General features: G+C 56.1%; 1 pseudogene; it reads right to left on the bottom strand.

Moving 5' to 3' along the window:
- LOC146817958 (5.8S ribosomal RNA) overlaps positions 1-21 on the bottom strand; it is a 164-nt pseudogene extending 143 nt beyond the window's left edge.
- Between the last annotated feature and the right edge of the window lie 13,341 nt (positions 22-13,362).

Below are 13,362 nucleotides of genomic sequence, written 5' to 3'. Positions count from 1 at the left end.
AGTGATCCACTGCCAAGAGTCACAGGCAACTTTTCGAAAACGTTCACCCACCTGCCGGCGCAGGAGAGGCGGGAGGAAGGCGATGCCGTCCGTCTGCCTCCTGCACGGCGATATGGGCCGGGCGCCCCATTCAAGGCTTCCCCTCTGGGAGTCAGACTGCATCATCGGAAGACAAAAAACATTGCCAGGCGCTCGGCCCGGGAGCCCACCACCACCCACCCACCCGGTGGTGAGGGAGGGGGCTCCCAGAGTGATGGGAGCAGGCAGCCCCGCAGCCGCCGGTCTCTCCCGGGGTAACCCAGGAGGGACCACGCGAGTCTTCAAACCACTCAGCCTGGCCACACAGGACTGGTTCAAACCGGGTACCTGGCAACGAGGGAGGGTTGCCCAACCTGCACATCAGCTGTCCATTTCCAGGCTGCCCCGAGCCGTGCCAGCAGGCTGGCGATCAGCCCACCACCACCCTCACCTGGGTCAGAGGCGCCGGAAGGGAAGAGCCAGGCAGCTCCCCATCCTGCATGACTCCCACCGAGAGGAGCCGGGGTCCCGTCGCAGGCCCTCGGCCCCTTCTCTTCCAGGCCACCCTGACACGCGAGAAGGGTCGCTCCTCAGTCGCCCAGAACCCGGTCAGGTTGGGCCGGGTCTCGGGACGCTGGAGGTTCCAGCCGGCGCCACGGCCTTTTCGATGGAGGGGTGGTGCCGGCCAAATGATGCACTGCCATTCGGTTCCCCCCTTCAACGCTGGGGGGGTTGTGCCGGGTGAGCTTGGCTTCCGTCTCAGAAAGGGACAGGGAATGGGGGCTGCCCCTGTCCCCGGTCCCTCGTGCATCAGCCGGTCCTCACCCGAGCGCCCCATGCGGCCACGGACCGCTCCACCGGCAAGGGCGCGCCAGGGCAGGGTTGGGTCCTCTGCCAACGGTGCGTGCTCGCAGGAGGCAGGCTGAGGGATTCAGGCTGGCACCGTCGGTCGCTCGGGCCTCTCCGCCGTTAATGATCCTTCCGCAGGTTCACCTACGGAAACTTTGTTACGACCTTTACTTCTTCTAGATAGTCAAGTTTGATCGTCTTCTCGGCGATCCACCAGGGCCGTTGCTGACCCCGGCGGGGCCGATCAGAGGACCTCACTAAACCATCAAATCGGTAGTAGCAACGGGCGGTGTGTACGAAGGGCAGGGACTTAGTCAACGCGAGCTTATGACCCGCACTTGCTGAGAATTCCTCGTTCATGGGAAATAATTGCAATCCCCAATCCCTATCACGAACGGGGTTCAGCGGGTTACCCGCACCTGTCGGCAAAGGGTAGACACACGCTGATCCATTCAGTGTAGTGCGCATGCAGCCCCGGACATCTAAGTAACCCTGGGCGTAGTGGGCATCGTGGGGATACGTGGAGCAGCGTGTAGTGTGGCAAAATCTACGCACACTCGCGCGCTCCGCGTAGCCCCACTACGCGCCACCCGCCTCCAGCCTGCCCTCATTTTAAACTACTTGAAAGAATATAAAAGTAAATAAAATGTACTTACCTGTAGTGCGGCGTCCCGGGGCTCCCTCTTCCTGCTTGCTGGTAACTTCTTACACAAATGCGCATGCGCGGACGCCCGCGCATTCACATTTCTTGCCAGAAATGCGCATGCGTGGGCGTCCGCCCGGGTGCTGCCTTTCCCCGTCTCGGGATCGCTGAACCTCACGGAGGTTTGACACAGCAAACTCAGTGAAAAAGGACCATCGGGAAGGGGGCTGAGAGGCAGGAGTGCACACCCGGGCCCCTGGGGGCCCTGCATCGGGGGGCCTGGGTGCTGCCTTCCTCTGTCTCGGGATTGCCAGACCTCATGGAGGTCTGACCCTGCAAACTCGGAGAGAAAGGACCATCAGGAAGGGGCTAAGAGGCAGGTGCGTACCCGGGCCCCTGGGGGCCCCGGCGGGCAGGACCGGGTTCTGCCTTCGCCTGATTCGGAATTGCTGGACCTCACAGCGGTCTGATTGACCCTCTCCCTAGTAATCCGGAGGAAAATTACCCCTTTTCTTGTAATCCGTGCACACGAGGTGACAGAGGGGACCCAAGGCGCGAATGTACCCGACCTCCTGGAGCCCTCGATGGGATCGGGGAGGCAAATGGACCCTCATCGGGACTTCACTCTCCCTAGTAATCCGGAGGAAAATTACCCCCTTTCTTGTAATCCGTGCACACGAGGTGACAGAGGGGACGCAAGGCGCGAATGTACCCAACCTCCTGGAGCCCTCGCTGGGATCGGGGAGGCAAATGGACCCTCATCGGGACTTCCAGGCAAGCCCCGCCATCTGGTCACCTCATTGGAAAAGGCATCACCGGACCTCACAGAGGTCTGACTGAGCAAACTCGGAGAAAAATGACCATCGGGAAGGGGCTGAGAGGCAGGTGCGTACCTGGGCACCCAGGGGCCCTAGCGGGCAGGCCCGGGTGCTGCTTTCACCTGTCTCAGAATCGCCGGACCTCACGGAGGTCCAACTGAGCAAACCCTGAGAAAAAGGAGCATCGGGAAGGGGCTGAGAGGCAGGTGCGTACCCAGGCCCCTGGGGGCCCCGGCAGGAGGGCCCGGTGCTGCCTTCCTCCATCTCGAGATTGCTGGACTTCACGGAGGTCTGACCCAGCAAACTCGGAGAAAAAGGACCATCGGGAAGGGGGCTGAGAGGCAGGTGTGCGTACCTGGGACACCTGGGGGCCCCTCATTGGGGTGGCCCGGGTGCTGCCTTCCCCTGTCTCAGGATCGCCAGACCTCACGGAGGTCTGACCCAGCAAACTTGGAGAAAAAGGACCATAAGGAAGGGGCTGAGAGGCAGGTGCATACCCGGGCCCATGGGGGACCCGGCGGGCGGGCCCTGGTGCTGCCTTCCCCGTCTCCGCATCGCCAAACCTCACGGAGGTCTAATTGAGCAAACTTGGAGAAAAAGGACCATCGGGTAGGGGCGGAGAGGCAGGAGCGTACCCGGGCCCCTGGGGGCCCTGGTAGGCGGGCCCGGTGCTGCCTTCCTCCATCTCGAGATCGCTGGACCTCACGGAGGTCTGACCCAGCAAACTCAGAGAAAAAGGACCATCGGGAAGGGGGCTGAGAGGCAGGTGTGTGTACCCGGGACCCCTGGGGGCACCTCCTTGGGGTGGCCCGGGTGCTGCCTTCCCCTGTCTCAGCATCGCCAGACCTCACGGAGGTCTAACTGAGCAAACCCGGAGAAAAAGGACCATCGGGAAGGGGCTGCGAGGCAGGTGCGTACCCAGGCCCGGTTGCTGCCTTCCTTCGTCTCAAGATCGCTGGACCTCACGGAGGTCTGACCCAGCAAACTCGGAGAAACAGGACCATCGGGAAGGGGGCTGAGAGGCAGGTGTGCATATCTGGGCCCCCTGGGGACCCCTCATCGGGGTGGCCCAGGTGCTGCCTTCCCCTGTCTCGGGATCGCTGGACCTCACGGAGGTCTGACCCAGCAAACTCGGAGAAAAAGGACCATCACGAAGGGGCTGAGAGGCAGGTGCATATCTGGGCCCCTGGGGGCCCCGGCGGGCGGGCCCTGGTGCTGCCTTCCCCATCTCCGCATCGCCAAACCTCACGGAGGTCTGACTGAGCAAACTCGGGGAAAAAGGACCATCGGGAAGGGGCTGAGAGGCAGGAAAGTACCCAGGCCCCTAGGGGACCTAGCGGGCAGGCCCGGGTGCTGCCTTCCTCTGTCTCGGGATTGCCAGACCTCATGGAGGTCTGACCCTGCTAACTCGGAGAGAAAGGACCATCGGGAAGGGGCTGAGAGGCAGGTGCGTACCCTGGCCCCGGGGGGCCCCGGCGGGCAGGACCGGGTTCTGCCTTCCCCTGTTTCGGAATCGCCGGACCTCACGGCGGTCTGACTGACCCTCTCCCTAGTAATCCGGAGGAAAATTACCCCCTTTCTTGTAATCCGTGCAAAGAGGTCTGACTGAGCAAACTCTGAGAAAAAGGACCATCGGGAAGGGGCGGAGAGGCAGGAGCGTACCCGGGCCCCTGGGGGCCCCGGTAGGCGGGCTCGGGTGCTGCCTTGCTCCGTCTCGAGATCGCTGGACCTCACGGAGGTCTGACCCAGCAAACTCGGAGAAAAAGGACCATCGGGAAGGGGGCTAAGAGGCTGGTGTGCGTACCCGGGCCCCTGGGGGCCATGCATCGGGGTGGCCCGGGTGCTGCCTTCCCCTGTCTCGGGATCGCCGGACCTCACGGAGGTCTGACCCAGCAAACTCAGAGAGAAAGGACCATCAGGAAGGGGCTGAGAGGCAGGTGCGTACCCGGGCCCCTGGGGGCCCCTGCGGGCGGGCCCGGGTTCTGCCTTCCCCTATTTCGGAATCGTCAGACCTCACGGAGGTCTGACTGACCCTCTCCCTAGTAATCCGGAGGAAAATTTCCCCCCTTTCTTTTAATCCGTGCACACGAGGTGACAGAGGGGTCCCGAGGCGCGAATGTAGCCGACCTCCTGGAGCCCTCGCTGGGATTGGGGAGGCAAATGGACCCTCATCGGGACTTCCAGGCAAGCCCCGCCATCTGGTCACCTCATTGGAAAAGGCATCACCGGACCTCACAGAGGTCTGACTGAGCAAACTCGGAGAAAAAGGACCATCGGGAAGGGGCTGAGAGGCAGGTGCGTACCTGGGCACCCAGGGGCCCTAGCGGGCAGGCCCGGGTGCTGCTTTCACCTGTCTCAGAATTGCCGGACCTCACGGAGGTCCAACTGAGCAAACCCTGAGAAAAAGGAGCATCGGGAAGGGGCTGAGAGGCAGGTGCGTACCCAGGCCCCTGGGGGCCACGGCAGGAGGGCCCGGTGCTGCCTTCCTCCATCTCGAGATTGCTGGACTTCACGGAGGTCTGACCCAGCAAACTCGGAGAAAAAGGACCATCGGGAAGGGGGCTGAGAGGCAGGTGTGCATACCTGGGACACCTGGGGGCCCCTCATTGGGGTGGCCCGGGTGCTGCCTTCCCCTGTCTCAGGATCGCCAGACCTCACGGAGGTCTGACCCAGCAAACTTGGAGAAAAAGGACCATAAGGAAGGGGCTGAGAGGCAGGTGCATACCCGGGCCCATGGGGGACCTGGCGGGCGGGCCCTGGTGCTGCCTTCCCCGTCTCCGCATCGCCAAACCTCACGGAGGTCTAATTGAGCAAACTCGGAGAAAAAGGACCATCGGGTAGGGGCGGAGAGGCAGGAGCGTACCCGGGCCCCTAGGGGCCCTGGTAGGCGGGCCCGGTGCTGCCTTCCTCCATCTCGAGATCGCTGGACCTCACGGAGGTCTGACCCAGCAAACTCGGAGAAAAAGGACCATCGGGAAGGGGGCTGAGAGGCAGGTGTGTGTACCCGGGACCCCTGGGGGCACCTCCTTGGGGTGGCCCGGGTGCTGCCTTCCCCTGTCTCAGCTTTGCCAGACCTCACGGAGGTCTAACTGAGCAAACCCGGAGAAAAAGGACCATCGGGAAGGGGCTGAGAGGCAGGTGCGTACCCAGGCCCGGTTGCTGCCTTCCTTCGTCTCAAGATCGCTGGACCTCACGGAGGTCTGACCCAGCAAACTCGGAGAAACAGGACCATCGGGAAGGCGGCTGAGAGGCAGGTGTGCATATCTGGGCCCCCTGGGGACCCCTCATCGGGATGGCCCAGGTGCTGCCTTCCCCTGTCTCGGGATCGCTGGACCTCACGGAGGTCTGACCCAGCAAACTCGGAGAAAAAGGACCATCACGAAGGGGCTGAGAGGCAGGTGCATATCCAGGCCCCTGGGGGCCCCGGCGGGCGGGCCCTGGTGCTGCCTTCCCCATCTCCGCATCGCCAAACCTCACGGAGGTCTGACTGAGCAAACTCGGGTAAAAAGGACCATCGGGAAGGGGCTGAGAGGCAGGAAAGTACCCAGGCCCCTAGGGGACCTAGCGGGCAGGCCCGGGTGCTGCCTTCCTCTGTCTCGGGATTGCCAGACCTCATGGAGGTCTGACCCTGCTAACTCGGAGAGAAAGGACCATCGGGAAGGGGCTGAGAGGCAGGTGCGTACCCTGGCCCCTGGGGGCCCCGGCGGGCAGGACCGGGTTCTGCCTTCCCCTGTTTCGGAATCGCCGGACCTCACGGCGGTCTGACTGACCCTCTCCCTAGTAATCCGGAGGAAAATTACCCCCTTTCTTGTAATCCGTGCAAAGAGGTCTGACTGAGCAAACTCTGAGAAAAAGGACCATCGGGAAGGGGCGGAGAGGCAGGAGCGTACCCGGGCTCCTGGGGGCCCCGGTAGGTGGGCTCGGGTGCTGCCTTCCTCCGTCTCGAGATCGCTGGACCTCACGGAGGTCTGACCCAGCAAACTCGGAGAAAAAGGACCATCGGGAAGGGGGCTGAGAGGCTGGTGTGCGTACCCGGGCCCCTGGGGGCCATGCATCGGGGTGGCCCGGGTGCTGCCTTCCCCTGTCTCGGGATCGCCGGACCTCACGGAGGTCTGACCCAGCAAACTCGGAGAGAAAGGACCATCAGGAAGGGGCTGAGAGGCAGGTGCGTACCCGGGCCCCTGGGGGCCCCTGCGGGCGGGCCCGGGTTCTGCCTTCCCCTATTTCGGAATCGTCAGACCTCACGGAGGTCTGACTGACCCTCTCCCTAGTAATCCGGAGGAAAATTTCCCCCCTTTCTTTTAATCCGTGCACACGAGGTGACAGAGGGGTCCCGAGGCGCGAATGTAGCCTGGAGCCCTCGCTGGGATTGGGGAGGCAAATGGACCCTCATCGGGACTTCCAGGCAAGCCCGGCCATCTGGTCACCCCATTGGAAAGCATTGCGCTCGAGCAGATGGCCGAGGGGATAGGCGCGACCAGATGGCCGAAGGGATAGGCGTGACCAGATGGCCAGGGGGACAGGCGTGACCAGATGGCCAAGGGGAAAGGCAACCAGATGGCCGGCCTCGAAAGGGAAGCCATCTGGTCGCTCTGTGCCCCAACAAAAGAGTGAGCGGGTGCCGGGGCATGGGGGACCAGAGGCCCAGGGCCCCAGCTGGGACCCAGACATGGAGGCTGCGAGGGGGACCTGACAGGCCCTCCGACCTGGGGACACCTTGAGGAGCAGGGGAGGCCTGCACCGGACCGACAGACCCCTGTCTTGGGCCCTTGGCAGTGCCGCAGGCCGGGGGACATGGCCCAGGGCCGGAGCCCCCGACACAGGGCCCGGCGCTGCCCCTGGACCCAGTCGGGGCTTCCAGGCCCGGAAGCACAGGGGAAACCTCCCTGGGCCCGTCGGACCCCGTCCAGGGCACCCTGTCACGCGGCAGGACCCAGGACGGAGCCCGGGGTGGGTAGGCCGCCATCCCCGGAGCGCTCAGGGGCCCGGCCCGGCCAGATCTCCTGAAACCAGCCAAGCAAGTGGAGGCGGCCATAATGGAACCCCATCATGGGCCTTTGGCAGTGCCGCTGGCTGGGGGACGGGGCCCAGGGCCGGTGCCCCCGACCTGGGGCCCAGCAGGACTCAGCTGGGGCTCCCAGGCTTGGAGGCACAGAGGAAGCCTCCCTGGGCCCGCCGGACCCCGTCCCAGGCACCCTGCCATGCGGCAACCCAGGACGGAGCCCGGGGTGGGGAGGCTGCACTTCCCGGGGCCCTCAGGGGCCAGGCCGGAGCTTCTGAACCCAGCCGAACAAGGGGAGGCTCCCCGGCCACAACGGAACCCCGTCCCGGGGCTTTGGCAGTGCCGCAGGCCAGGGGACGGGGCCCAGGGCCAGAGCCCCCGACTCAAGGCCCGGCGGGGACCCTGGACCAAGCTGGGGCTCCAAGCCCTGGAGGCACAGGCCATCTGGTCCCCCCATTGGAAAGCATTGCGTGCGATCAGATGGCCGAGGGGATTTGTGCGACCAGATGGCCCGAAATGATGCCAATCTGCCCGCCCCGAGCCTTCGCGGGAGGGCTCTTGCCTGCCCTTGCAGGGCTCTGGGGCTGCAGGGCTCCGGGGTTGCAGGGCTCCAGGGCTGCAGGGCTGCAGGGCTCTGGGGCTGCAGGGCTCTAGGGCTCGGGGCTGCAGGGATCGGGGGCTGCAGGGCTCCGGGGCAGCAGGGCTCCGAGGCTGCATGGCTCGGGTGCTGCAGGGCTCGGGGGGCTCGGAGACCCCACGCTGGGCCTCAGGCATGGGGTGGCCCGCAGGAGCTCCCGGGACCCGGATGCCCGGGGACCCATGGAGCCAATCCCGGGCAGTTTGCCTCGTCAGGGCTTAGCCCATCTGGTCCCCGCCTGAGAACCACCATCCCCAGGAGGGGCATGCCAGCATACCCTGCCCCTAGTAATCCGGAGGAAGGCTCCCCCCTTTCTGGTAAACCGTACGCACCAAGTGACGGAGGGGACCCTAGGCCCGGACGCACCCGACCTCCTGGAGCCCTGGCTGGTATCGGGGAGGCGAATGAGCCCCCATCGGGACTTCCATGGCAGCCCGGCCATCTGTTCGCCCCATTGAAAAGCATTGCGTGCGACCAGATGGCCGAGGGGATTGGTGCAACCAAATGGCCGAAACAGAAATGACGCCCATCTGCCAGCCCCGAGCCTTCGTGGGAGGGCTCCCGCCTGCCCTTGCATGGTTCCGGGGCTCTGCACCAGGGACCCTTGTCCCGGGCAGATGGACACTTGGCAGGCTACGCAAAGTCCGCCCAGCCCTAGCCCATGTTAAGTTCACACTATATCAATCTGTGATAACCTGGTTCAGAGCTCCTCTTCAATGAGAAGGCCTCTTTCATTGTGTTTATTTAAGGTGTCTAGGGTTGTCCTTTTTTATCATCCTTTTCCTGTTTGACCTCAGTGGGTTAGAGTGAGGAGGATGCAGAATTTGTTGGTGGCTCCTCTTTCACAATAGGAGAGTATATTTCAATGGAGAAAGAGCTGCCAGAGTGTCCATTCCCAGGTTATGGGATGACGTTATCCTTTTTTCAAGGATGAGACTGGGTTGCCACAATTCCAGGTAGTGAATCGCTTATTAGCAGATCTTGTGGGTAAAGACATTCTCTTTTTTTAGAGGACTTTATCTTATCTGATCTAATTGATAAGAGGATTGCGGGCGCTCTGAGGAGAGCTCATGCGTTACGGAGCCTAGCACTAAGATTTAAGATCTATAGAGATTACACCTCTTATTCCTTAGTTAGGATTTCAAGTTCCTATTTCTTCACATTCAAAAGATTCTGCATTTTTCACAGTTACTGAGTCAGATGGATATCTAAGCCCAATTTCTGTCGAATATTAGGTCAAATTACTTAAAGCTTCTGCAATGTCCTTAGCAGGGTCTGTTATTGCTAGAGAACTCCTACATTTTAGAAATTGGAAGTTGGAAGCATCTCAGAGGACTTATCTCCTAAGGTTGCATTTTCTGGCATTAAGCTGTTTGTCAGGGAGCTGGAAGAAGGACTGTGTAAAATACTTCTAAAGTCAAAAAACATATGCAGCCTTTTTGCCATAAATAGACATCCTGGACTCTGGCCACTATGGATAGAAAATAACAGATTTATGTCAGAACAGGCCTTTGTTGTTAATATAAAGGGGGCTCAATGGGGATCCATATCTCAGCAATCAGGGGGTAGAAACAATACAAATCAGAAATCCTGAATATCCCAGGAATCACAGTGGCCAGTAGGTGTTACCTTCATTCTTTTCATCGGGTTGGTTATCATGGCTACCAAATAAAGAAGTCACAATTTTTGCCAAAACGTCTCTTTGTTCAGACTCCTTGGAGATGCATTTGTGAATGCTATTACAGGCTGTTCTTAATTTATAGAGCCTCAGGTTACTAAATGATTTCTTACCAAAAACCGACCTTCAGAGGGCCTGCATCAAGAGCTAGCCAGCTGCCCTTCATCTGGGGTTTATCCGATTTTCTTTTGGCAGTCTCCACTGGCAGTTTTGAGTATTACCATTTGGATGAAGACATCAGCCAGGGTTTCTACAAAGGTCCTGGCTCCAGTCATAAACTTTTTGAATGCTGGTGATCCATCCGTATCTGAATGATATGCTCCATTCCAGTGTCAGTCATTGGGGGACACAGCCTACACCGTCCAGGCATAGTAGTAATTTTGTCTCAAGTCAACTGCCCATTATCTCACTCCAAGTCTTCTCAGAGGTTGGAATATATATTTAGAGGAGCCATCTTTGTCACGGGCCAGGATCTTGCACTTCTGCCAGCGTACAAGTGGGACAAGCTCAAAAACTTTTCACAGATGTTGTTTTTAAAACAGGAGGCACCAGCAAGAAGGTGACTTTGAATACGGAAAAGTGCGTAATTATAGTTCTCTTTCCTTGGTACTCTCAATGCAATTCTTAATATTGAGAGATGCCAATTTTTCTTTCTTCTGTTTTCTTTTTCAAATGTTAACTCTGAATGCCATTCCATGTGTGTAACTTCAATTAAGATTGTAGTAAAAACATTTTGAATCATTGACAGGATTATGAAGTCCGAATTCCCATTTTCCACTTTCTTAGCCGAACCGGATGGTACTAATCAGAATAGTTTGGAGAATAGAAATAAACAATCACACTGCTAAGAGTCTTTGACAGTGTAGCCTTGTCCTATTTTGAACCTGTCAATTCAGCACAGGTTCCAACTCCCTGAATAAATTAACACAGATAATCTGTTCCTTGTTTGAACACAGTCTCCTAGATCTCAGAGCCATCTACGTCAAGAAATCTCTAATCTGGCAAGTAGATTTTCTCAGCAGAGAGTTTCCTTGATCCCGATTGATTAGCTGTTCATTCAAATTCTAGGAGATATGCAAATAGTGATGGATCATGCCAATGGATCCAGATCTCCTAACTTCCTCTATTCATCGTTAGATACGGCAAGCAGCGGCATGGGTGATTTACTCAGCCAGTAGTCAAGGTGACTCCTATGTACCGTGCCCTCATTACTCTGAACCAGTGACTCTTTACAAGTCTTCTGTGAGGGTCAGTGGAATTGTTCTTGGTCCTTCCTTTTTTTAAAGGAGTCTTTCTCCTAGGGCATCTCAAGGTGGATCAGGAGTGGACTCTGCCATTATCTCTTACACCCCTGGCTTAGCCCCTTTTTCTGTAGAAACCTATACCTGATTAATGCGATCACTCTGGAAGTTGGAGGACAAGGTTTCCTGGTTAGGTGTATTTCTCTTTCTGTCTCTAATGTCCTACAGGCATCTAGAAAGAGGTTTACTAAGAAGGGCTCATGATCACCGCTAAGCTTCTTTTGAAGGAGAGTGTAAGGGTAGCTGTTTTTTTCTAGTATCACTACAGAATTTCCTAATATCCATCAATTTTTGGAGAATTACCTATGTCTATGCTGATGTTAGAGTGAGCCCCATTTAGGGCATTTCAGTATGACCTTTCTTAATTTCAGCCTTTGACTCAAGGTTGTTTAGAGGATTTGATCATCTAAGTCCTAAGTTTCATAACTTTTTGGCGGTTTGGGATTTTTCTCTAGTTCTATCTTTTTTGCAAAGGGCTCTATTTCAGCTCCTGGTTACAAGATTTTAGAAATTATTTCGCTCACAGTCTTCTTTATCGTAGCCATCACTATAACTAGTGGCTTTGGTAAATTGAGAAGCAGTGGTTACCTAAACCTCTACTTGAGGATCGAATCATTCTCTTCCTAGATCCAAGGTTCCTTCCTAAAGTCTTTCCAGACTTTCATAGGAGTCAGGGAAATGTACTCTATGCTCCAAAAACAGATTGCAGTATACCAGATTTTTTTATTTCATCTGCTGTATGTACTGTGGGCAGTAATGAACTTAAACAAATGAGTCTGTTACAGAGTTTCGGATGCTTTTTTAAAATTTCCGTCCAGTCAAAAAAGGAGGGAAGCTTAATTTTCCACATGGGCAATGCGGATACAATTGTGATCTCGTTAGCCTATCATGACTGTGAGAAAGGAATCCATAATTCCATTACCACTCTCTCTACCAGGGGAATGGCAGTTTTCTTGCGGGAATGAGAAGGATTATCCATCAGTGACATCTATAGACCTACCAATTGGGCATCTTCATTTATATTATAGTTTGAGTGCAGCTCAATGTTCTGAATGATCCTTTGGATCGTAAATTATTTTAGGGTCCATGAAGGCTTAAGAAACATTTTTTTTCAGTTCAGTTGTGTGTTATAGTCAAACTGATAACTGAAGGATAAATTCACTTTGTTTTCATGAAAGGAAAGAAGAATGACAATAAAAATTTTTTTCCTTCTTCACAGTCCGATTGAAATATTTCAGCTGATTAAGATTTTTTTTTTGTTTGGGTAGCCTTCATAGAGTAAGTAGTTGAATGAGGAACGTTACTTACTGGTAATCTTCATTACTGTGTTCAATCCTTACAGGTCCCAATAATTATAACCCTCCCTCACACAATTTCTCATTCATGTGCCACTACTCATGGACTTGCTTGGAACAGGAGGTGTTGATGGGGAGGAGGTGATTTATGTTTAAGGCTCCAACAAAGTCGTGGAAATGGAAGAAACAGTTTAGAAAGTGGTGGAAAGGAGAAAGTGAATGGGCACATTTGCTCATAGAGTAAATATTAGGACTAGTAGGGAAAAATCAGAGTAATGAAGATTGCTGGTAAGTAATCTGATCACTCCTTAAAAGCACAAATTGCTCTTAGGATCACCTTGATGTTACCTTCTGTGAGATGAGGTGTTTGGTCATTAGTTGATTGAACCTGTAGAAGCATCTGTAATTTGGTGGCAGGACTTTGTGAATATGGCTTACGATAGGGTATTCAAATCTGAATTTAAGTCTTTTATACTTGGGGGCATAATCACAAGTCTTTCACGCAATGCAGGACCGCAATCAAAGTTGCTCAGTTGCTCCTCTGCATTGTGTGAAAGGGAGAGGGCAGACATGCTGCATGTTTACGAAGATATGGAGCATTTCTGCTTTCTCCTTATGCTGCAGTACTGTGTGCTGCCTTGTGCTAAAGGACGCCATAGTTCACGAGTGCCTGCAGGATTGTTTTTGTGCAGGAAAGGATACCAGGCTCCACCCATGGAATGCATCCCAAGTTGAAATATTAACAGCTGTGTTGCATTAGATTTCTTTACAAAGCTACATAAGGCCATGAAAATCAGGCCTTGTGTGGTGTTGTACATTCCAAATTAGCTTTTCAATGGCATAACTTAGGCCCCTTAGTGCGGGCCCCAAGCTCCAGGGGGCATCCTCAGCACAGTACCAGGAGGGCTCCTGATTGAGTCTGGAGGGAGCCCCTCCACATACCTTGCAGGGGGGCCCTCTCAAGGGGCATATTATCAAGAAACGGCGTTAAAATTATCGCCGCTTTAGCAGCATAAAAACTGCAGCTAAAGCGGCGATAATGGGCTTGATAATATGTCGTTGAAAATTCCCATAGAAGCCCATGTTCTGGTGTCAACATGAGCTTCAATTGGAATTCTCTG

This window comes from Triturus cristatus, chromosome 6 (genome assembly GCF_964204655.1).
Source record: "Triturus cristatus chromosome 6, aTriCri1.1, whole genome shotgun sequence".
NCBI lineage: Eukaryota > Metazoa > Chordata > Amphibia > Caudata > Salamandridae > Triturus > Triturus cristatus.
Note: the sequence above shows the minus strand (reverse complement) of the source record. Positions and strands in the feature narration are given on the sequence as shown.